Here is a 23,820-nt window from a genome sequence, read left to right on the forward strand (position 1 = left end):
AGCAGTAACATCCAGCAGTAACATCTAGCAGTAACATCTAGCATTAACATCTAGCAGTAACATCTAGCAGTAACATCTAGCATTAACATCTAGCAGTAACATCTAGCAGTAACATCTAGCAGTAACATCTAGCATTAACATCTAGAATTAACATCTAGCAGTAATATCTAGCAGTAACATCTAGCGGTTACATCTAGCGGTAACATCTAGCATTAACATCTAGCTGTAATATCTAGCAGTAATATCTAGCATTAACATCTAGCATTAACATCTAGCGGTAACATCCAGCAGCAACATCTAGCATTAACATCTAGCATTAACATCTAGCGGTCATATCTAGCAGTAACATCTAGCTGTAACATCTAGCAGTAACATCTAGCATTAACATCTAGCAGTAACATCTAACATTAACATCTAGCAGTAACATCTAGCAGTAACATCTAGCAGTAACATCCAGCAGTAACATCTAGCAGTAACATCTAGCAGTAACATCTAGCAGTAACATCTAGCATTAACATCTAGCAGTAACATCTAGCAGTAACATCTAGCATTAACATCTAGCAGTAATATCTAGCAGTAACATCTAGCATTAACATCTAGCATTAACATCTAGCAGTAACATCCAGCAGCAACATCTAGCATTAACATCTAGCAGTAACATCTAGCAGTAACATCTAGCAGTAACATCTAGCAGTAACATCCAGCAGTAACATCTAGCATTAACATCTAGCATTAACATCTCGCAGTAATATCTAGCAGTAACATCTAGCGGTTACATCTAGCGGTAACATCTAGCATTAACATCTAGCTGTAATATCTAGCAGTAATATCTAGCATTAACATCTAGCGGTAACATCCAGCAGCAACATCTAGCATTAACATCTAGCAGTAACATCTAGCAGTAACATCTGGCGTTAACATCTAGCAGTAATATCTAGCAGTAACATCTAGCGGTAACATCTAGCAGTAACATCTAGCGGTAACATCTAGCAGTAACATCTAGCGGTAACATCTGGCGTTAACATCTAGCAGTAACATCTAGCAGTAACATCTAGCGGTAACATCTAGCAGTAACATCTAGCGGTAACATCTAGCAGTAACATCTAGCGGTAACATCTAGCAGTAACATCTAGCAGTAACATCTAGCAGTAAAATCTGGCGTTAACATCTAGCATTAACATCTAGCAGTAACATCTAGCAGTCTGAAAAGGTATTAGAGATACATCAAAAATAGTAATGTTGAATTAAAGACCCCTGCCAACTAATATCAACACATAGATTTTGTTTTGGAGGAATTATTTTCCTTGTGTATGTTTAAATAATTTTGCATACAGCCTTGAAATTCCATTACCAATAACCCACAGGGAGGATTAGGATATTTTCCAAAAGTAACACATAAAGGTTGACCACTCCCGAGTGGCGCATCAGTCTAATGCATTGCATCTCAAAACTAGAGATGTAAATACAGACCATGGTTCGATTCCGGGTAGTATCACTACTGCCCATGTTTTGGAGTCCAATAGGCACAGACTTTGCCCAGCGTCGTCTGGGTTAGGGTTTGGCTGGGGTAGGCCGTCATTGTAAATTAGAATTTGTCCTTAACTGACTTGCCTAGTTATATGAAGGTTTAATGTAAAATAATTGTCATAGTGTTTTTACTAATATCTATTTGTTGATTAATTATTAAGTGTTTAAAATTCGAATTACAGCAATTGAATAGGCTAATAGAGGAAGTCATAGAAGTCACAAACCACAATTGGGTCACCTGCTACAGTCCTCTCTTTCACTCCTATACTGTTACGTTCAGCTCATAACTGTTTTCACTGGTATACTCTTACGTTCAGCGCATAACTGTTTTGACTAGTATACTCTTACGTTCAGCTCATAACTGTTTTCACTGGTATACTCTTACATTCAGCTCATAAATGTTTTCACTGGTATACTCTTACGTTCAGCGCATAACTGTTTTCACTAGTATACTCTTACGTTCAGCTCATAACTGTTTTCACTAGTATACTCTTACGTTCAGCTCATAACTGTTTTCACTAGTATACTCTTACGTTCAGCTCATAACTGTTTTCACTAGTATACTCTTACGTTCAGCTCATAACTGTTTTCACTGGTATACTCTTACGTTCAGCGCATAACTGTTTTCACTAGTATACTCTTACATTCAGCGCATAACTGTTTTCACTAGTATACTCTTACGTTCAGCTCATAACTGTTTTCACTGGTATACTCTTACATTCAGCGCATAACTGTTTTCACTAGTATACTCTTACATTCAGCTCATAAATGTTTTCACTGGTATATTGTTATGTTTAACTCACAACTGTTTTCTCTCTCTTTCTGGCGGTCAAAGCAAGTTTGAAAACAGTCTGAACAACCCCTCCCCCCTCTCTCTCTCTCTCTCTCTCCTTTTCACTCTCTCTTCTCTCTCTCTCTCCAGTTATTGTCATCTTTCCTAGCTCTTACTGACACCATCTCTTTCCATTTCCTGTCACCAGCATCCTTACCCACTGAGCTCCAACTGACACCAGACGTCCATGAACGTTGAAAAGTAGTTGAAATCTGGTCAGTCCGCCCTGGCCTTGACTTCAACGTGCACAGACGTCATTGTTTGGTATGGTCTGGAACGGCTTAAATTTCAACGTCCACAGATGTAGATCCATGAGTACTCTACTGTGCTGTAATATGCTCTCAAAACTTGTGAAACACAGATCTTAAATTGGTTCAAATCACCCTACTTGTAGAGGAATGCCCTGCCATCCTCCTCTCTTTCATGTTGCCAAAATGGTCTATGACTCTATCTTACATTTGTATACATTTTTAGTGTTTGTTGTCCTAGACTAGGCTACCTGGCTAAAGTATTTACTTAGGCCTAACTTCCTTTCGTGGGCAACAATGAGCCAGCTAGTTAACAACATCTAGCTGTATATTATGGGGCGGCAGGACTCGTAACCGGAAGGTTGCATGTTCAATTCCCTGAGCTGACAAGGTACAAATCTGTCGTTCTGCCCCTGAACAGGCAGTTAACCCACTGTTCCTAGGTCGTCATTGAAAATAAGAATTTGTTCTTTAACTGACTTGCCTAGTAAAATAAAGGTAAAAAAAAAAAACTTAACTTATTGTATTTCAATAGCAAAAATAAAACATTTTAAAGTCAAGGTGTCATGTCATAGCTGAACCCCGTTCTTTCTGTAGACATCTTTGAATCTTAATTCAGAGCAGGCATTTTCGACATTTTTGGAAAACTAGTTTTTGAAAACGTGGTCACATGAACTGAAGGAGATTTTACATATTACCAAACAATGATTTTTATTTTATTTATTTAACTCAGCAAGTCAGTTAAAAACAAATTCTTATTTACAATGACGGCCTACACCCGGCCAAACCTGGACAACGCTGGTGCAATTGTGCGGCCCTGTGGGACTTCCAATCACTGTGGGACTCCCAATCACAGCTGGATGTGATAAAGCCTGGATTCAAACCAGGGACTGTCATGACCCCTGTTGCACTGAGATGCAGTGCCTTAGACCACTGAGATGCAGTGCCTTAGACCACTGAGATGCAGTGCTTTAGACTGATGCAAATATTGCATTTGCACAGTTCTTCCAGTAATGTTTTATTTATTTATTTTTTTGGGGGGGGACATTGTTAAAATTAGTCCTCCTGCATAGAGTGTATTAAACTTCAAAGTCAATAGTTTTTGTTCGGCATACATTTCAAAAACGAAAAATCTGACTCAACGCAATTCCGTTACGTGGAATTTCCCTTAGTTTATTTTCAATTTAAAACAATTAAAAACAAGTTAGTAGCTATCTCCAGATATGTGTTTGTTTGTGTATACCGCCAACAGAGTGTCGTCAAGATCACAAGCCCAGAAATAACCCATTGATACTTAAAAAAAAATCTGTTTATTTATTTACTGTCTGCGAAAGGCTAATGCAAAGCATCAATATTGGTTCAAAGCGGAGGGAGAAACACACATGCGTACCCACTCTATAGGCTATTTCCCAGACGTTTTCTCAGACGCGGGATGGTTTTATTAGTTGTAGGTCCTTCAAACTACCCCAGGAATAAAGAAGCAAATGTCAAATTAATTGCTAGCAAGCGTTGGGGTTTGACCATCTAAACCTCTAAGCTAACTACAAAGCTGACAGAGGCTTTCTGACCTTTCTACAGCACTATGGGGATTTTGATAAATATCTACTCAAGATAGGATTGTACAAATCGTATCTGATGAAGACATTCAAGGTCTGTGTCTGGATCTCGGTCTGTGTTTTGGTCTGGGTCTTGGTCTGGATCTTTGTCTGGGTCTGTGTCTAGGTCTGTATGGGTCTTGGTCTGTGTCTCGGTCTCGGTCTCGGTCTGGATCTTTGTCTGGGTCTGTGTCTAGGTCTGTATGGGTCTTGGTCTGTGTCTCGGTCTGGATCTTTGTCTGGGTCTGTGTCTAGGTCTGTGTCTAGGTCTGTGTCTAGGTCTGTCTGGTTCTAGGTCTGGGTCTGTGTTTGTCTGGGTCTAGGTCTGTGTCTAAGTCTGTGTCAGTCTGGGTCTGTCTGGGTCTAGGTATGGGTCTTGGTCTGTGTCTATGTCTCTCTGGGTCTGTCTGGCTCTATGTCTGTTTCTAAGTCTGTGTCTATGTCTGTCTGGGTCTGTCTGGATCTAGGTCTGTGTCTTTGTTTGTGTCTAGGTCTGTCTTGGTCTAGGTCTCTGTCTAAGTCTGTGTCTAGGTCTGTGTCTGGGTCAGTCTGGGTCTGGGTCTGTCGGGTTCTGTCTGAGTCTTGGTCTGTATCAACATCTGTCTGGGTCTAGGTCTGGGTCTAGGTCTGTGTCTAGGTCTTTGTCTAGGTCTGTGTCTGTGTCTGCTTCTGTCTGTGTCTGGGTCTGTCTTGGTCTGTATCTGTGTCTGTGTCTTGGTATGTGTCTAGGTCTGTGTCTAGGTCTGTGTCTAGGTCTGTGTCTGTGTCTGGGTCTGGGTCTGGGTCTAGGTCTGGGTCTAGGTCTGGGTCTGGATCTAGGTCTATGTCTGGGTCTGTGTCTAGGTCTGTTTCTAGGTCTGTCTGGGTCTGGGTCTGTGTCTGTCTAAGTCTGTCTGGGTCTCTGTCTAGGTGTTTGTCTGGGTCTTTTTCTAAGTCTGTCTTAGAAAAGTCTGTCTGTGTCTGGGTCTAGGTGTGGGTCTAGATCTGGGTCTGTCTAGGTCTGTGTCTAGGTGTGTCTAGGTCTGCGTCTGTCTGGGTCTGGGTCTGTGTCTAGGTCTAGGTCTAGGTCTAAGTCTAAGTCTGTCTGGGTCTGTGTCTGTGTCTGGGTCTTTCTGTGTCTGGGTCTGTTTCTGGGTCTAGGTGTGTCTAGGTCTGGGTCTGTCTGGGTCTAGGTGTGTGTCTAAATCTGGGTATGTCTGGGTCTGTGTCTAGGTGTGTGTCTGTTTCGCTCAAGATCTTCTGCACCAGGAGGACATCACTAAGACATTTTGAGAACCATATAGGGTATTAATGCAGGTGATGCAACAAGCCCCCGCTGGATTCACAAAATCAAACCTTGCATTCCAGGGCAGTAACTGTTGTTCTCTTTTAATAAACATAATAGCCAACTTAAAGCCGACTGTGGGGAGTAGTAGTGACACTTTGCAAAAAACTGAGGAAAGCAAAAGAGCAGAGAAAGAAAATCTCCAGCCGTCCGTCGACTATAGCTTGTGCACTGGGTTCCACAGCACTGTCAACTCAATTTGTTTTGCTTACTGAAAATATACATGACTGAGACACACTGTTGAGCAAATGTGAATCACTTAGTAGTCAGACCAGGGGGAAAAGACGGTTGACAGCATCAGCAGATTCCTCGCTAGGGTGCTATCTCGCATCATGCCTGCTCAGATGATTCTGATGTTGTCATTTTCTTTATGAAAAAAAGAAATAATGGACGGAATAAGAAAAGACTATGGGACAGCAGTGGAGAAGGTGGAAAGCTTTAAGTTCCTCTGCGTCCACATCACGGACAATCTGAAATGGTCCACACACAGACAGGAGGCTGAAGAAATTTGTCTTGTCAACTAAAACCTTCACAAACTTTTACACATAAACAATTGAGAGCATCCTGTCGGGATGTATCACCGCTTGGTATGGCAACTGCACTGATCCAACCGTAAGGCTCTCCAGAGGGTGGTGCGGTCTGCACGACTCATCAACGGAGGCAAACTACCTGCCTTCCAGGACCCGATGTCACAGGAAGGCCAAAAAGATCATCAAGGACAACAACCAACCGAGCCACAGTGCCTGTTCACCCCTTTACCATCCAGAAGGCGAGGTCAGTACAGGTGCATCAAAGCTGGGACCGAGAGACTGAAAAATAGCTTCTATCTCAAGGCCATCAGGCTGTTAAACAGCCATCACTAACACAGAGAGGCTGCTACCAACATGCAGACCTAAAATCATCACTAGTCACTTTAATAACACCACTTGAACAATGTTTACATATCTTACATTACTCATCTCATATGTATATACTGTATTTTATACATTCTATTGCATCTTGCCTATGCCACTCGGTCATTGCTCATCCATGTATTTATATGTATATATTCTTATTCCATCCCTCTACTTAGATTTGTGTGTATTAGGTAGTTGTTGTGGAATTGTTAGATTACTTGTTAGATATTAATATATAATAATATATGCCATTTAGCAGACGCATTTATCCAAAGCGACTTACAGTCATGTGTGCATACATTCTACGTATGGGTGGTCCCGGGAAGCGAACCCACTACCCTGGCGTTACAAGCGCCATGCTCTACCAACTGAGCTACAGAAGGACCACAGATATTGCTGCTCTGTCGAAACTAGAAGCACAAGCATTTCGCTACACTTGCGATTACATCTGCTAAGCATGTGTATGTGACCAATAAAATGTGATTTGATATGATTTGAAGAGATGCCAGGAAAACTAGAAAAAAGAAGGGCTATCTCAGAACAACATTTTATAATTACTGGACCACATACTTTGAATGGGCTAAAGCCCCCCAAAAGCAACCAGGAAACTGCTGTGCTCCTCTCTTTCTATGCTCACAGTCTAGCTGTCTGTGTGGGTGAATAACACATGGTAAAATTAAGGTTGGGGGCAGGGGATGCTTCACCATGCAGAGTTCAGACATAGTTCACAGCCACACATTCAGGAACACAGGTTGGCCACATACAGCTGCACTGAGGAGGTACGAGCCCTCTTTGATTATCTCTTTTCTCCACAACTGGCGGAGGTCAGCATTGCCTTGGGGGATGTTTTTAAAGACGTGGTGTCTTGTTTCTTGTTGATGTCTGCCTACCAGAGACCTTTCTGAAATGTTGATGAAGCATTTGAGGGAGAGAGGGGTCTGTAACAAGGAAGCAGATACATTGAAAGAGAAAAACTAATATAAATGTTGTGATGCTTCAGATCTTACCCGGGAATGCAGGCCTATGTGGTGCATACCCAAACTTAAACTCAATAGATATCACCGAAAAAGAAGAGACAGCTAGGGAGATGAGAGAAAGGGAGTCTGTGCTGCCAAGCTTTCTAAAGCAGGCAGGGATGAAACGTCGCCTTGTTCATAAGATGATTATGTTGTTAAATGAGATACCGCAATACTCTTGTAAGCGCTTAATCCAAGGATCTCCGGCTGCCTTGCAAATGTACCAGATGTCAGTGAGTATGACACAAAGCTCTGGAATGAGCAGTAGTATCCTCCTCGCCTTATCATTCTGTTATATTTCAGACGCAGTGGTAGCCTGGTGCTTGTTTTTATGGGACGCATTGTGTTGTACTCAATTAGTTCATATGTTCCGTGGAACATTTTAGTAATTTAGCAGATGCTATTATCCAGAGAAATTGGGGTTAAGTGCCTTGCTCAAGGGCACATCAACACATTTTTCATCTAATCAGCTGGTGGATTCGAAACAGGAACGTTTAGGCTACTGGCCCAATGCTCTTAACCGCTAGGCTACCAGACAATCTCAATGCAAACACAAAGCGTACAACACGGGCAGAACCTCAAAAAAACAATGTTTCTGACTCGCTTCCCCTGACAAACTTATTTCAGAAGTGCTCTCTTAGTGTTTCCTTGCTGTCCTCTCTCTCTCAATTCCCAGGTGCAGCTGTGGCACTATGCATGTTCGGGCTGCTTGCGCACAACCAGTTCAAAATTCCAATAGACTCAAATGCCACACAGCATTAAGTTTGGGTAGAAAACTGATGTACCACAGTGGGGGAAACTTCTAACTGCTTATTTCACCAGATCCCTCTTAGTATCGCTATGATTTGCTGAATGTTCATTCTGATTCTCTCGCAATGCCCAGATGAAACGTTAAGGACGGGTGGACGAGGTGGAGTAGCATTCTCTTTCCTTTGTCCCTTGTCGGGAATTGAAAAAGCATGACATTGACAACATTACAGCGTGGAAACAGGTGAGGTCGTCGTGCTCAGACCATCCCCATTGAATCAGATGGAGAATTATGCTGAATTATCACGCTATCATTCCCACTAATTGCATCTGACTGGTTTTCCACAGAGTATTGTAATTCCCTTAAATGAGTTAAAGCGTCTGTGATGAGCTATGCTTGAACTCAGTTAACACTAAGTGATATGTGACTGGTTTCCCTCATTGTTTACCATGAGCAGGCTACTCAGTGAAAGGTAGCTAAAATAAAAACTGGGGATAAAAAAAAAAGTTTGCAAGGTGTATTAATTGCGTTGCTTTTAGGGAGTATGGGTTTCATGTTACTAGCAATGTCACGGCCACTTCCTTGAGGGGAACGAATCTTAAGTGCACTAATATAGCATATGGATCACATGACTAAATGAAACAATATCAAGTGCCAGATTTTCTCAAATACTGCCGAAGCAGAGTATGTTGAGAATCAAAGTAATTTAATCACATTAAATATGAATATTTTGATTTCCAAAGAAAAGGGCCCTGTTTCTGCACGGCACTGATGTCGTTAACGACCTCTTCCTCTCTCTTCCTCTCTCTTCCTCTCTCTTCCTCTCTCTTCCTCTCTCTTCCTCTCTCTTCCTCTCTCTTTCTCTCTCTTCCTCTCTCTTCCTCTCTCTTCCTCTCTCTTCCTCTCTCTTCCTCTCTCTTTCTCTCTCTCTCTCTCTGGCTCTCTGACTCTCATTATTTTATTAAACATTTTCTTAAAGTTGCTCTGTGTCGGGCACTCATGTTTGAGTTCTCAGCTGGCTGACGGGTTGTCACAGATAATACGTTTTAACTCCCCATGTGGGACCAAAACTCACTTTCCTTGTAATGTTCCTCATCATTGTATTCCCCTTTGAAGCCCCTTGAATGTAAATTGGAAAAATGTCAAGTAATAAGTGTCATAAACCTAGATGTGCCTTTAAATAATGCATCCTGTCACACACTTAAAATGTACGTCTTGCAGAATTAGTAAAGATTAAACGTACCGTACTTCGTCTTTATATTTAAACACCATATGGATCTATTATATTCTGATCTTATCAAACATTCATTAAGTGTGGCATTAACAATAAGTCACACTATACATTATAATAAACCCGCCACTGTCATTAAATTCATGTTTGCACAATAATGTATAATTATCATTTAATAATGGGAATTGATGGGAAATGATGTAAATATATCACTAGCCACTTTAAACAATGCTACCTTATATAATGTTACTTACCCTACATTATTCATCTCATATGCATACGTATATACTGTACTCTATATCATCGACTGCATCCTTATGTAATACATGTATCACTAGCCACTTTAACTATGCCACTTTGTTTACATACTCATCTCATATGTATATACTGTACTCGATACCATCTACTGTATCTTGCCTATGCTGCTCTGTACCATCACTCATTCATATATCCTTATGTACATATTCTTTATCCCCTTACACTGTGTATAAGACAGTAGTTTTAGAATTGTTAGTTAGATTACTTGTTGGTTATTGCTGCATTGTCGGAACTAGAAGCACGAGCATTTCGCTACACTCGCATTAACATCTGCTAACCATGTGTATGTGACAAATAGAATTAGATTTGATTTGATTTGATTTATCAGGCAATCAGATCAAGGCCTTTCCAGTTGAAAACCTAGACAGCCATCACAATTACACAGCGATCTGTCGCTTCAACTTCCAAGCATTCCTAAACTATCATACCTGAACTATCATTCCTGAACTATCAAACCTGAACTATCAAACCTGAACTATCCTTCCTGAACTATCAAACCTGAACTATCAAACCTGAACTATCAAACCTGAACTATCCTTCCTGAACTATCAAACCTGAACTATCATACCTGAACTATCCTTCCTGAACTATCAAACCTGAACTATCAAACCTGAACTATCAAACTTTAACAATCATTCCTGAACAATTATTCCAACACTATCGTTCCTAAACTACTATTCCTGAACTATCATTCCTAAACAATAGTTCCTGAACTATTATTATTATTATTATTATTAATATTATTCTCAAACTGTTAGAGGACTGGACAGCTGGCTATGGATGGAAGCTGCTCTGCCATGTGATCTAGCTCCAACCCCAGCTCCCTTATTTGTCCCTTGGTGGCATGACTCAATGCTCCGTGGCAGTTTTGATGGACATTTCGCATTGAGCTCCTCTGTTCTCGCTTTCAGTTTTACGGTGCCACTTTCCCCATCCTCTCTGCACCGGAATAACAAGCCATTTCAGAAATTCCTCTCAGGGATCCCTGCTGAAGCATCCACGCTCCGGAGCCCAGATTTCTCGCCTCTCACCGGCTAAAGCCGCTCTAGAGCCAGGAAGGCACAGCTCAGTCAGCCAAGCCCGGCCGCTGTTTCTGTGGGATAAGTTGGCCAAAATGTAAAATGTAAAATAGTTGCTTGCCTGACGCTGACGCAGTGGCTGCCTCTGCTCCTGTCATCGGATGGCTGGTTAGGCATTCTCCAACTCATAAAGGATGCTGCTGTGATGGTAAAAAACAAAGACAGCCCTCTAATTTATGCCTGGGACTAGTCTTGCTAGCTGGTGATCTGCATTCGGGCCACAGAAAAAGACTGAGCTCTGAGGCTATGTTGAGCAGGAGGATTCTGTCAAGCTGCAGAGAATGCCAGGAAGTGGGGGAAAGTCTTGGATAGAAACATTTTATCTGATGCAAGAGGAAACAGACTGCCAAAAGTGATTCCTGATTTTTTTTATTCCTGAACTCTCATTCCTGAAATATTATTCCTGAACTCTCATTCCTGAAATATTATTCCTGAACTCTCATTCCTGAACTATCACTCCTGAAATATTATTCCTGAACTGTCATTCTTGAACTACCATTCCTGACCTTTTTTTCCTGAACATTTGTTCCTAAACTATATTCCTGAACAATTATTCAAACATTATCATTCCTGAACTATTATTCCTGAACTATTATTCCTGAACTATCACTCCTGAACTATTATTCCAAAACTATCATTTCTAAACTATTATTCCTGAACTATCATTCCAGAACAATTTTTCTTTATCTGTTATTCCTGAACTATTATTCCAAAACTATCATTCCTAAATAGTATTCCTAAACTGTCATTCCCAAACTGTTATTCATATAATATATAACAGCAGACGCTTTTATCCAAAGAGACTTAAAGTCATGTGTGCATACATTCTACGTATGGGTGGTCCCGGGAATCGAACCCACTACCCTGGCGTTACAAGCGCCATGCTCTACCAACTGAGCTACAGAAGGACCATGAATGAACAATCATTCCTGAAATATTATTCCTGAACTATCATTCCTGAACTATGACTCCTGAAATATTATTCCTGAACTCTCATTCCTAAACTATCACTCCTGAAATATTATTCCTGAACTCTCATTCCTGAACTATCACTCCTGAAATATTATTCCTGAACTCTCATTCCTGAACTATGACTCCTGAAATATTATTCCTGAACTCTCATTCCTAAACTATCACTCCTGAAATATTATTCCTGAACTCTCATTCCTGAACTATCACTCCTGAAATATTATTCCTGAACTACCATTCCTGACCTTTTTTTTCCTGAACATGTATTCCTAAACCATCATTTTTTGATCAATCATTCCTGAACTATCAAACCTGAACTATCATTCCTGAACAATTATTCAAACGTTATCGTTCCTGAACCAATATTCCTGAACTATCACTCCTGAACTATTATTCCTAAACGATCATTCCTGAACGATCATTCCTCTCTACCTCCTTCTTTCCACTCCTCTCCTCTTTTGACCTCACCCTCTCACCTTCCCCCCCTACTCACAAGGCAGGCAATACGCTCGGCCTCATCTTTACTAGATGCTGTTCTTCCACTAACCTCATTGCAACTCCCCTCCAAGTCTCCGACCACTACCTTTTATCCTTTTCCCTCTCGCTCTCATCCAACACTTCCCACACTGCCCCTACTCGGATGGTATCGCGCCGTCCCAACCTTCGCTCTCTCTCCCCCGCTACTCTCTCCTCTTCCATCCTATCATCTCTTCCCTCTGCTCAAACCTTCTCCAACCTATCTCCTGATTCTGCCTCCTCAACCCTCCTCTCCTCCCTTTCTGCATCCTTTGACTCTCTATGTCCCCTATCCTCCAGGCCGGCTCGGTCCTCCCCTCCCGCTCCGTGGCTCGACGACTCATTGCGAGCTCACAGAACAGGGCTCCGGGCAGCCGAGCGGAAATGGAGGAAAACTCGCCTCCCTGCGGACCTGGCATCCTTTCACTCCCTCCTCTCTACATTTTCCTCCTCTGTCTCTGCTGCTAAAGCCACTTTCTACCACTCTAAATTCCAAGCATCTGCCTCTAACCCTAGGAAGCTCTTTGCCACCTTCTCCTCCCTCCTGAATCCTCCTCCCCCTCCCCCCTCCTCCCTCTCTGCAGATGACTTCGTCAACCATTTTGAAAAGAAGGTCGACGACATCCGATCCTCGTTTGCTAAGTCAAACGACACCGCTGGTTCTGCTCACACTGCCCTACCCTGTGCTCTGACCTCTTTCTCCCCTCTCTCTCCAGATGAAATCTCGCGTCTTGTGACGGCCGGCCGCCCAACAACCTGCCCGCTTGACCCTATCCCCTTCTCTCTTCTCCAGACCATTTCCGGAGACCTTCTCCCTTACCTCACCTCGCTCATCAACTCATCCCTGACCGCTGGCTACGTCCCTTCCGTCTTCAAGAAAGCGAGAGTTGCACCCCTTCTGAAAAAACCTACACTCGATCCCTCCGATGTCAACAACTACAGACCAGTATCCCTTCTTTCTTTTCTCTCCAAAACTCTTGAATGTGCCGTCCTTGGCCAGCTCTCCCGCTATCTCTCTCAGAATGACCTTCTTGATCCAAATCAGTCAGGTTTCAAGACAAGTCATTCAACTGAGACTGCTCTTCTCTGTATCACGGAGGCGCTCCGCACTGCTAAAGCTAACTCTCTCTCCTCTGCTCTCATCCTTCTAGACCTATCGGCTGCCTTCGATGCTGTGAACCATCAGATCGTCCTCTCCACCCTCTCCGAGTTGGGCATCTCCGGCGCGGCCCACGCTTGGATTGCGTCCTACCTGACAGGTCGCTCCTACCAGGTGGCGTGGCGAGAATCTGTCTCCTCACCACGCGCTCTCACCACTGGTGTCCCCCAGGGCTCTGTTCTAGGCCCTCTCCTATTCTCGCTATACACCAAGTCACTTGGCTCTGTCATAACCTCACATGGTCTCTCCTATCATTGCTATGCAGACGACACACAATTAATCTTCTCCTTTCCCCCTTCTGATGACCAGGTGGCGAATCGCATCTCTGCATGTCTGGCAGACATATCCGTGTGGATGACGGATCACCACCTCAAGCTGAACCTCGGCAAGACGGAGCTGCTCTTCCTCCCGGGGAAGGACTGCCCGTTCCATGATCTCGCCATCACGGTTGACAACTCCATTGTGTCCTCCTCCCAGAGCGCTAAGAACCTTGGCGTGATCCTGGACAACACCCTGTCGTTCTCAACTAACATCAAGGCGGTTGCCCGTTCCTGTAGGTTCATGCTCTACAACATCCGCAGAGTACAACCCTGCCTCACACAGGAAGCGGCGCAGGTCCTAATCCAGGCACTTGTCATCTCCCGTCTGGATTACTGCAACTCGCTGTTGGCTGGGCTCCCTGCCTGTGCCATTAAACCCCTACAACTCATCCAGAACGCCACAGCCCGTCTGGTGTTCAACCTTCCCAAGTTCTCTCACGTCACCCCGCTCCTCCGCTCTCTCCACTGGCTTCCAGTTGAAGCTCGCATCCGCTACAAGACCATGGTGCTTGCCTACGGAGCTGTGAGGGGAACGGCACCTCAGTACCTCCAGGCTCTGATCAGGCCCTACACCCAAACAAGGGCACTGCGTTCATCCACCTCTGGCCTGCTCGCCTCCCTCGCACTGAGGAAGTACAGTTCCCGCTCAGCCCAGTCAAAACTGTTCGCTGCTCTGGCCCCCCAATGGTGGAACAAACTCCCTCACGACGCCAGGACAGCGGAGTCAATCACCACCTTCCGGAGACACCTGAAACCCCACCTCTTTAAGGAATACCTAGGATAGGATAAAGTAATCCTTCTCACCCCCCCCCCCCTTAAAATATTTAGATGCACTATTGTAAAGTGGCTGTTCCACTGGATGTCATAAGGTGAATGCACCAATTTGTAAGTCGCTCTGGATAAGAGCGTCTGCTAAATGACTTAAATGTAATGTAATGTAATGATCATTCCTAAACTATCATTCCTGAACTATTATTCCTGAAATTGCATTTCTGAAATATCATTACTAAACTATCATTACTGAAATAGTATTCCTAAACTGTCATTCTTGAACTATTTCTCCTGCACTGTTATTCCAGAAATATCATTCCTGAAATGTCATTACTGTACAATCTTTACTGAATGATTATTCCTGAACTATCATTCCTGAACTATCATTCCTGAACTATTATTCATAAACTATCATTGCTGAACTATTATTCCTGAACTATTGATCGATCTATCTGAACAATCATTCATGAACTATTATTACTGAACTATTTTTCGTAAACTATCATTGCTGATCTATTATTCATGAATTATCATTTCTGATCTATCATTTCTGATATGTCATTCCTGATGTATCATTCCAGACTTATTATTCCCGATCTCTTATTCTTGAACTATCATTCCTGAACTATCATTCCTGTATGATTATTCCTGAACTATCATTCCTGTATGATTATTCCTGAACTATCATTCCTGTATGATTATTCCTGAACTATCATTCATAAACTATCATGCCTGAACTATTTTTCCTGAGCTTTTATTCCTGAACTATTATTCCTGAAATATCATTCATAAACTATCATGCCTGAACTATTATTCCTGAGCTTTTATTCCTGAACTATTATTCCAAAACTTTCGTTGCTGTTCTATCATTACCTAATTTGTCATTGTTGATCTATCATCATTAATATGTCATTCCTGAATTATTATTCCTGATCTATTATTCCTGATCTATCATTCCTGAATTATCCTTCCTGTATGATTATTCCTGAACTATCATTCATGAAATATCATTCCTGAACTGTTATTAATAAACTATATTTTCTGAACTATTATTCCTAAACTATCATTCCTGAATTATCCTTCCTGAACTATTATTCCTGAACTATCTTTCCTGAACTATTATACTTGATCTGTTATTCCTGAACTATCTTTCCTGAACTATTATACTTGATATGTTATTCCTGAACTATCTTTCCTGAACTATTATACTTGATCTGTTATTCCTGAACTATCATTCCTGAACTATTATTCTTGATCTGATATTCTTGAACTATTATTCCTGAACTATTATTCTTGATCTGATATTCCTGAACTATTATTCCTGAACTATCCCACCTAAATTATCATTCCTTTTCTATTATTCCTGAACGATCAAACCTGAACTATCAAATCTGAACTATCAAACCTGAACTTTCAAACCTGAACTATTATTCCAACACTATCATTCCGGAACAATTAATCCTGAAGTATCATTCCTGAAATATTGTTCCTGAACTATCATTCTTTAACTATTATTCTTAATCTGGTATTCCTGAACAATCATTCCTGAAATATCATTCCTGAACTATTATTCATAAACTATCATGCCTGAACTATTATTCCTGAACATTTATTCCTGAACTATTATTCCTGAACATTTATTCCTGAACTATTATTTCAAAACTTTCATTTTTGATCTATCATTCCTGAACTATCATTGCTGATCTATCATTAATGATATGTCATTCCTGAATTATTATTCCTGATCTATCATTTCTGAATTTTCTTTCCTGAACTATTATTCCTGAACTATTATTCTTGATCTGATATTCCTGAACTATTATTCCTGAACTATCCCACCTAAATTATCATTCCTTTTCTATTATTCCTGAACGATCAAACCTGAACTATCAAATCTGAACTATCAAACCTGAACTTTCAAACCTGAACTATTATTCCAACACTATCATTCCGGAACAATTAATCCTGAAGTATCATTCCTGAAATATTGTCCCTGAACTATCATTCCTGAACTATTATTCTTAATCTGGTATTCCTGAACTATCTTTCCTGTATGATTATTCCTGACCTGTCATTCCTGAATTATCCTTCCTGAACTATTATACTTGATCGATCATTGCTGATCTATCATTAATGATATGTCATTCCTGAATTATTATTCCTGATCTATCATTTCTGAATTTTCTTTCCTGAACTATTATTCTTGATCAGATATTCCTGAACTATTATTCCTGAACTATCCCACCTAAATGATCATTCCTTTTCTATTATTCCTTTTCTATTATTCCTGAACGATCAAACCTGAACTATAAAACCTGAACTATCAAACCTGAACTATCAAACCTGAACTATTATTCCAATACTATCATTCCGGAACAATTATTCCTGAAGTATCATTCCTGAAATATTGTTCCTGAACTATCAATCCTGAACTATTATTCTTGATCTGCTATTCCTGAAGTATAATTCCTGAACATTTATTCCTAAACTATCAGTATTTATCTATTGTTCCTGAACTATGAAACCTGAACTATCCAACCTTAAACGTCATTCCTGAATTATCATTCCTTAAACGTCATTCCTAAACTATTATTGCAAAACTATCATTTCTGAACTATTATTCCAAAACGTTCATTCCTAAACTAGTTATCCTGAACAATATTTCCTAAACTATCATTCCTGATCTGTTTTTCCTGAACTATCATTCATGAACTATCATTGATGATCTATCATTCATTAATTATTATTCCTGATCCATAATTCCTGATCTTTTTTTCCTGATCTATCATTCCTGATTTATCATTCCTGAACTATTATTCTTGAACAATAATTCCTGTACTATTGTGTTTGATCTGTTATTCCTGCACTATCATTCCTGAATGACTTTTCCTGAACTATCACTCCTGAACTATCATTGCTGAACAATTATTTTTAGTCTATCAAACCTGACCTATCATTGCTGAACAATTATTTTTAGTCTATCAAACTTGACCTATCTAACCTGAACTATCAAACCTGAACTATCATTCCTGAACCGTCATTCTTGATCAATTATTCCAACACTTTCGTTCCCCAACTATTTTTCCTGAACAATAGTTCCTTAACTATCAATCCTGAACTATTATTCTTGATCTGTTATTCCCGAAATATCATTCCTGAATTATTATTTCTGAGCTATTTTCCTGAACTATCAAACTGTTAGAGGACTGGACAGCTGGCTATGGATGGAAGCTGCTCTGCCATGTGATCTAGCTCCAACCCCAGCTCCCTTATTTGTCCCTTGGTGGCATGACTCAATGCTCCGTGGCAGTTTTGATGGACATTTCGCATTGAGCTCCTCTGTTCTCACTTTCAGTTTTAAGGTGCCACTTTTCCCATCCTCTCTGCACCGGAATAACAAGCCATTTCAGAAATTGCTCTCAGGGATCCCTGCTGAAGCATCCACGCTCCGGAGCCCAGATTTCTCGCCTCTCACCGGCTAAAGCCGCTCTAGAGCCAGGAAGGCACAGCTCAGTCAGCCAAGCCCGGCCGCTGTTTCTGTGGGATAAGTTGGCCAAAATGTAAAATGTAAAATAGTTGCTTGCCTGACGCTGACGCAGTGGCTGCCTCTGCTCCTGTCATCGGATGGCTGGTTAGGCATTCTTCAACTCATAAAGGATGCTGCTGTGATGGTAAAAAACAAAGACAGCCCTCTAATTTATGCCTGGGACTAGTCTTGCTAGCTGTTGATCTGCATTCGGGCCACAGAAAACCCCAACTGTTGTGTCTGATTCCAGGGCTAAGACTGAGCTCTGAGGCTATGTTGAGCAGGAGGATTCTGTCAAGCTGCAGAGAATGCCAGGAAGTGGGGGAAAGTCTTGGATGGAAACATTTTATCTGAAGTAAGAGGAAACAAACTGCTAAAAGTGAAAGGTGGTTAGTTTCTACTGCATCTTAGGCCTCCAGTGAGTCATGAACTGTGGTGATTTTATCATGTACATCTCGGTGGAGCAAATACATTATTTTTTGGGGGGTGGGGGGTGCATGCCAGCAAAGCAACAACACTCAACACAATAAAACAAAACATTAATTGCACTAAAACAGTGACAAAGGGTGACCACAAACTGTTAGGGCCTAGATAAAGCTGCCCAACAACAAAGTCCCAACAGCAGTTTAAACACCTTACCACTGTTACCCTGGCTATAAGAGGAGCCTTGTCTGGCAGTTAAACAGTTCATTCAGCCTCATTTACTACCTTTTAAAAAAGCATAGCTGATATGGCTGACTTGCGTAAACAAATGTGGTTTCTTCTGGCAATTGAGATGTGCAAACTATGGCATAAGGGTGACGACAAGCGGATAACAGGAAATCCGTAATTTCAATAGAGTGAGCTAGGACGGACATAGTCAATATAACTATTTATATACATATCTCTCAGGCATATTCCATCATTTATGCAGCAGCATACAATACATTTTTGGACTCACCTTGTTGTGCTGCGCTCACTTGAACAGGAAGGTGGCGCGGCGGCCCTTCCTTTGTCATCAAAGTATAATATAATAATAATATAATATAATATGCCATTTAGCAGACGCTTTTATCCAAAGCGACTTACAGTCATGTGTGCATACATTCTACGTATGGGTGGTCCCGGGAATCGAACCCACTACCCTGGTGTTACAAGCGCCATGCTCTACCAACTGAGCTACAGAAGGACCACAAGTCTGTCATTCTCCGGATTTATGGAAACACTCTGGAAACACAAGGTTGAATCATGATGACGTCAGCGATCTTCAGGTCGTGCGCTAGTTCTAGAAATTCCGAGTTGGATGACCTTTCAAAACGTATTGAACTCACTGAGGTCAGATTTCCCAGTTCTAAGTTAACAGTTGTTTTGAGCGTGGCAGAAATCAAGCCTGTTTGACAGCATGGCCAATGTTGAATGTTTATAATTTTAAGCTTGGAAAAGAGACCCTGAAACTGAGAATTGGGAACACAGACCCACTCCACTGTATAGCAGGCTAGTGATTGCTTTGCAATGCTTGCAGTTAGCCACTGATTCCTTCCAAACCACTCATTGTTGAATTTGCGTTTTCCAACTTGTTGTGTAATGTTTATGTACAATTGCCGATGAGTTTTATCTATAACTTCTCTTCATTATTTCTCTTCATATGACAAGGATTAAAAGGGATTTGCCAGTAGAGTGTCGACTTGATTTACGATGATGACTACTAGCTAAGACTTTGAAAGTATGATGTTGACATCATCAGTCCAATCACAGCCACCGTAGATGTAACGTGATTTGACGTCATTTTATCCGTGGCCAATGACATGGAGCCTTCTTGGATGGGCACTTCTATTGAAACTCTATGGCAGCTCCCAAGGGGCTTGAATTTTTGGCAGTGACTTGAGTGACAGAACACTGAGTCAATCACAGCACATATAGAGAACATTACCAACCCTTATGCTCCGTATTTTCCACTGAATCAAATCAAATGTTATTTGTCACATACACATGGTTAGCAGATGTTAATGCGAGTGTAGTGAAATGCTTGGCGAAATGGGATGCCCCCCAACCACAGAAAGCACCGAGCTAGGCTGAAACAACTGCATTTTGGAGCTGCATTACTCAAGAAAGCAAACTGATGCGTGACACGCATCAACACCAAACTAACATTCGAAATAGGCAACCCCAATGTTTTTTTTGTTTGCAAAAAAATGTGGGGGTCAAAACAGGTGCCCTGAAAGATGAGTCGCCACTGGTCATGAAAGCTATTCATTGTAGACTTTGCGTCCATGGAGAATCATCCAACCACTGTTTAGTCATTGTGATGAATGCTCAAGTGAAGATTGTTCATTGAAGTTACCTGGGATCTGGCTCGCCTATACAGTACCTGCCCAGCGCAGCTCAGAAGGATCCCAGGGAGAGACTAAGAGCTGGAATTGGATTTGAAGCTCTGAGGCAGGGAAGCACGCAAGTAATAACAAGCTACACTCCCACACTCACCAAGGAAGGTGATTTCCCGAAGTACACTACCCATGGCTAGATATGTTGAATTTATACATGTAGAGTATGTACATCCAACTCCAACCTACAGAAACCAGAGGGAGAAAGCCCAGGCGAGTACCTTGGCGAGCATTTCTCATTAACATCAATCAAAATCAAAACAAACTTTATTTATACAGAACACTTCTTAAAACAAAAATCATATGAAGGTGCTTCAATCAATCTGTTGTTACGTAATCTATTGCTTTTCATTAAGTACGTGTGTGCATTCCAGTCATTACAATGAGCCTGTCCTTCTCTAGCTCCTTACACCTGCCTCTTCTGGTATTTATTCAATGAAGTGACCCAATTGCCCCGGCCAGCAACAGCAAATGGGCGTAGTGATTGGCCACTGCCCCCTGGTGGTCCAATAGAAACTGGATGAGCGGCTCTGATGACCCGATGAGCCACTTTTTTGGGTTTCCAAGGTGACGACACCGCACCTTGCAGCCTATGTCTGATTTGATAAGCCAGGATGATGATATGCTGACACACAATGTACACTGTCATCAGCAGATAACCTGAAGCCTGCAAACCAGGAAAGACGGAGGAGTGTACGAAGTGTTATAACGGAGATGTGAGCTGGCGGAGAAAAATATCAACTACCGTGATATAAGTAGGATATTTGATGAGCTAAAAGCACTGAGATATGGAGAATGTATACAAGAGAGAGAGAGAGAAAGAGAGAGAGAGAGAGAGAGAGAGACAGAGACAGAGAGAGAGAGAGAGAGAGAGAGAGAGAGAGAGAGAGAGAGAGAGAGAGAGAGAGAGAGAGAGAGAGAGAGAGAGAGAGAGAGAGAGAGAGAGAAAGAAAGAAAGAAAGAAAGAAAGAAAGAAAGAAAGAAAGAAAGAAGAAAGAAAGAAAGAAAGAAAGAAAGAAAGAAAGAAAGAAAGAAAGAAAGAGAGAAAGAGAGAAAGAGAGAAAGAGAGAGAGAGAAAGAGCGAGAGAAAGAGCGAGAGAAAGAGTGAGAGAGAGAGACACAAAGAGAAAGAGAGAGAGAGAGAGACACAAAGAGAAAGAGAGAGAGACAAAGAGAGAGAGACACAGTGAGACAGAGGGAGAGAGAGAGAGGAAGAGAGAGAGAGAGAGAGAGAGAGAGAGAGAGAGAGAGAGAGAGAGAGAGAGAGAGAGAGAGAGAGAGGAAGAGAGAGAGAGAGAGAGAGAGAGAGAGAGAGAGAGAGAGAGAGAGAGAGAGAGAGAGAGAGAGAGAGTGGGGAGATTGCATTGCTGCGATGTTGGACAAACAAATCATCTTATTCTCAGCTCAGCCAAGTCAATGGTTGAACACATTAAACTCCCTGCTCTCTTTATTCTCCATACTGCATTGTGAAGAAATGTACAGCACATATCAGGCCTCCTCATCTCTGTCAGGCATTTTAAAGAGGCTCCTTGCCCCTGGTGATTCATACATGGAATTAGCTGTAGTTGATCAGAGCCTCCGCAGAAACAATAGTTGGCCAACCAGCACATGCCTTGTGTTACACACACCCATACTGACCTGGTTACAGACCCATACTGACCTGGTTATAGACCCACACTTACCTGGTTACAGACCCATACTGACCTGGTTACAGACCCATGGAGAGAAGGGCAAGAAAATAGCCCCTGGATGTAGCTAGCCACTGTATCTTAACATGGACGGTGGTGTCAGTCATGGCTTGACCTTGCGGGCCACATTATATTTTGATTGATTTCCCCTCCAACGGTTGCACTGGGAGGGGACAGAGAGAGCAGTGGGACAGGGAGAGCTCTATCCAGGCCACTGGAGCATCAGAAATGGCCCTAGGCTGGAACTAAACCCTTGCCGGTGTCTCTGCTCTGGGTGACATTGATCCACCTGCCCCATGTCATCACAGACCCAAAATAAAGCATTGCTATAGCATGGGCAGTGACAGGGATAGACAGGGCTAAAAAAAAATATGTATTCTTACATTTTATTGAATGTGTTTAATTATTTGATTATTACTGATGAATGTGTTTGTCTCTGATGACCATGTTTTTTTTTGGGTCGCATTTTGTATTTATAGTTTGATGTGTGTATTTTCTGTCATTTCTGTAATTCAGGGCTCATCTGTAAGAGACCTTAGTCTCAGTATGACTCCCTGATAAAATGAAGGACCTTAGTCTCAGTATGACTCCCTGATAAAATGAAGGACCTCGCTCTCAGTATGACTCCATGATAAAATGAAGGACCTCGCTCTCAGTATGACTCCCTGATAAAATGAAGGACCTTAGTCTCAGTATGACTCCCTGATAAAATGAAGGACCTTAGTCTCAGTATGACTCCCTGATAAAATGAAGGACCTTAGTCTCAGTATGACCCTGATAAAATGAAGGACCTCGGTCTCAGTATGACTCCCTGATAAAATGAAGGACCTTAGTCTCAGTATGACCCTGATAAAATGAAGGACCTTAGTCTCAGTATGACTCCCTGATAAAATGAAGGACCTCGGTCTCAGTATGACTCCCTGATAAAATGAAGGACCTTAGTCTCAGTATGACCCTGATAAAATGAAGGACCTTAGTCTCAGTATGACTCCCTGATAAAATGAAGGACCTCGGTCTCAGTATGACTCCCTGATAAAATGAAGGACCTTAGTCTCAGTATGACTCCCTGATAAAATGAAGGACCTTAGTCTCAGTATGACTCCCTGATAAAATGAAGGACCTCGCTCTCAGTATGACTCCATGATAAAATGAAGGACCTCGCTCTCAGTATGACTCCCTGATAAAATGAAGGACCTTAGTCTCAGTATGACTCCCTGATAAAATGAAGGACCTTAGTCTCAGTATGACTCCCTGATAAAATGACGGACCTTAGTCTCAGTATGACTCCCTGATAAAATGACGGACCTTAGTCTCAGTATGACTACCTAAAAAAATACATTAAAAATATGGGCAAGGACAGAGATAGAGAGATTACAAGGGGTTTCATGACCTAAACACAATCAAATCAAATTGTATTTGTCACATGCGCCGAATACAACAGGTGTAGACCTAACAGTGAAATGCTTACTTACTGTCACGCCTTGGTCTTAGTATTTTGTGTTTTCTTTATTTATTTGGTCAGGCCAGGGTGTGACATGGGTTTATTTTGTGGTGTGTTTTTGTATTGGGGTTTTAGTAGGTATCGGGATTGTGGTTGAGTAGAGTGGTCTAGCATAGTCTATGGCTGCATGAGGCGGTTCTCAATCAGAGTCAGGTGATTCTCGTTGTCTCTGATTGGGAACCATATGGGTGATTGT

This window comes from Oncorhynchus keta, chromosome 13, assembly GCF_023373465.1.
Source record: "Oncorhynchus keta strain PuntledgeMale-10-30-2019 chromosome 13, Oket_V2, whole genome shotgun sequence".
In the NCBI taxonomy this organism is placed as follows: Eukaryota; Metazoa; Chordata; class Actinopteri; order Salmoniformes; family Salmonidae; genus Oncorhynchus; species Oncorhynchus keta.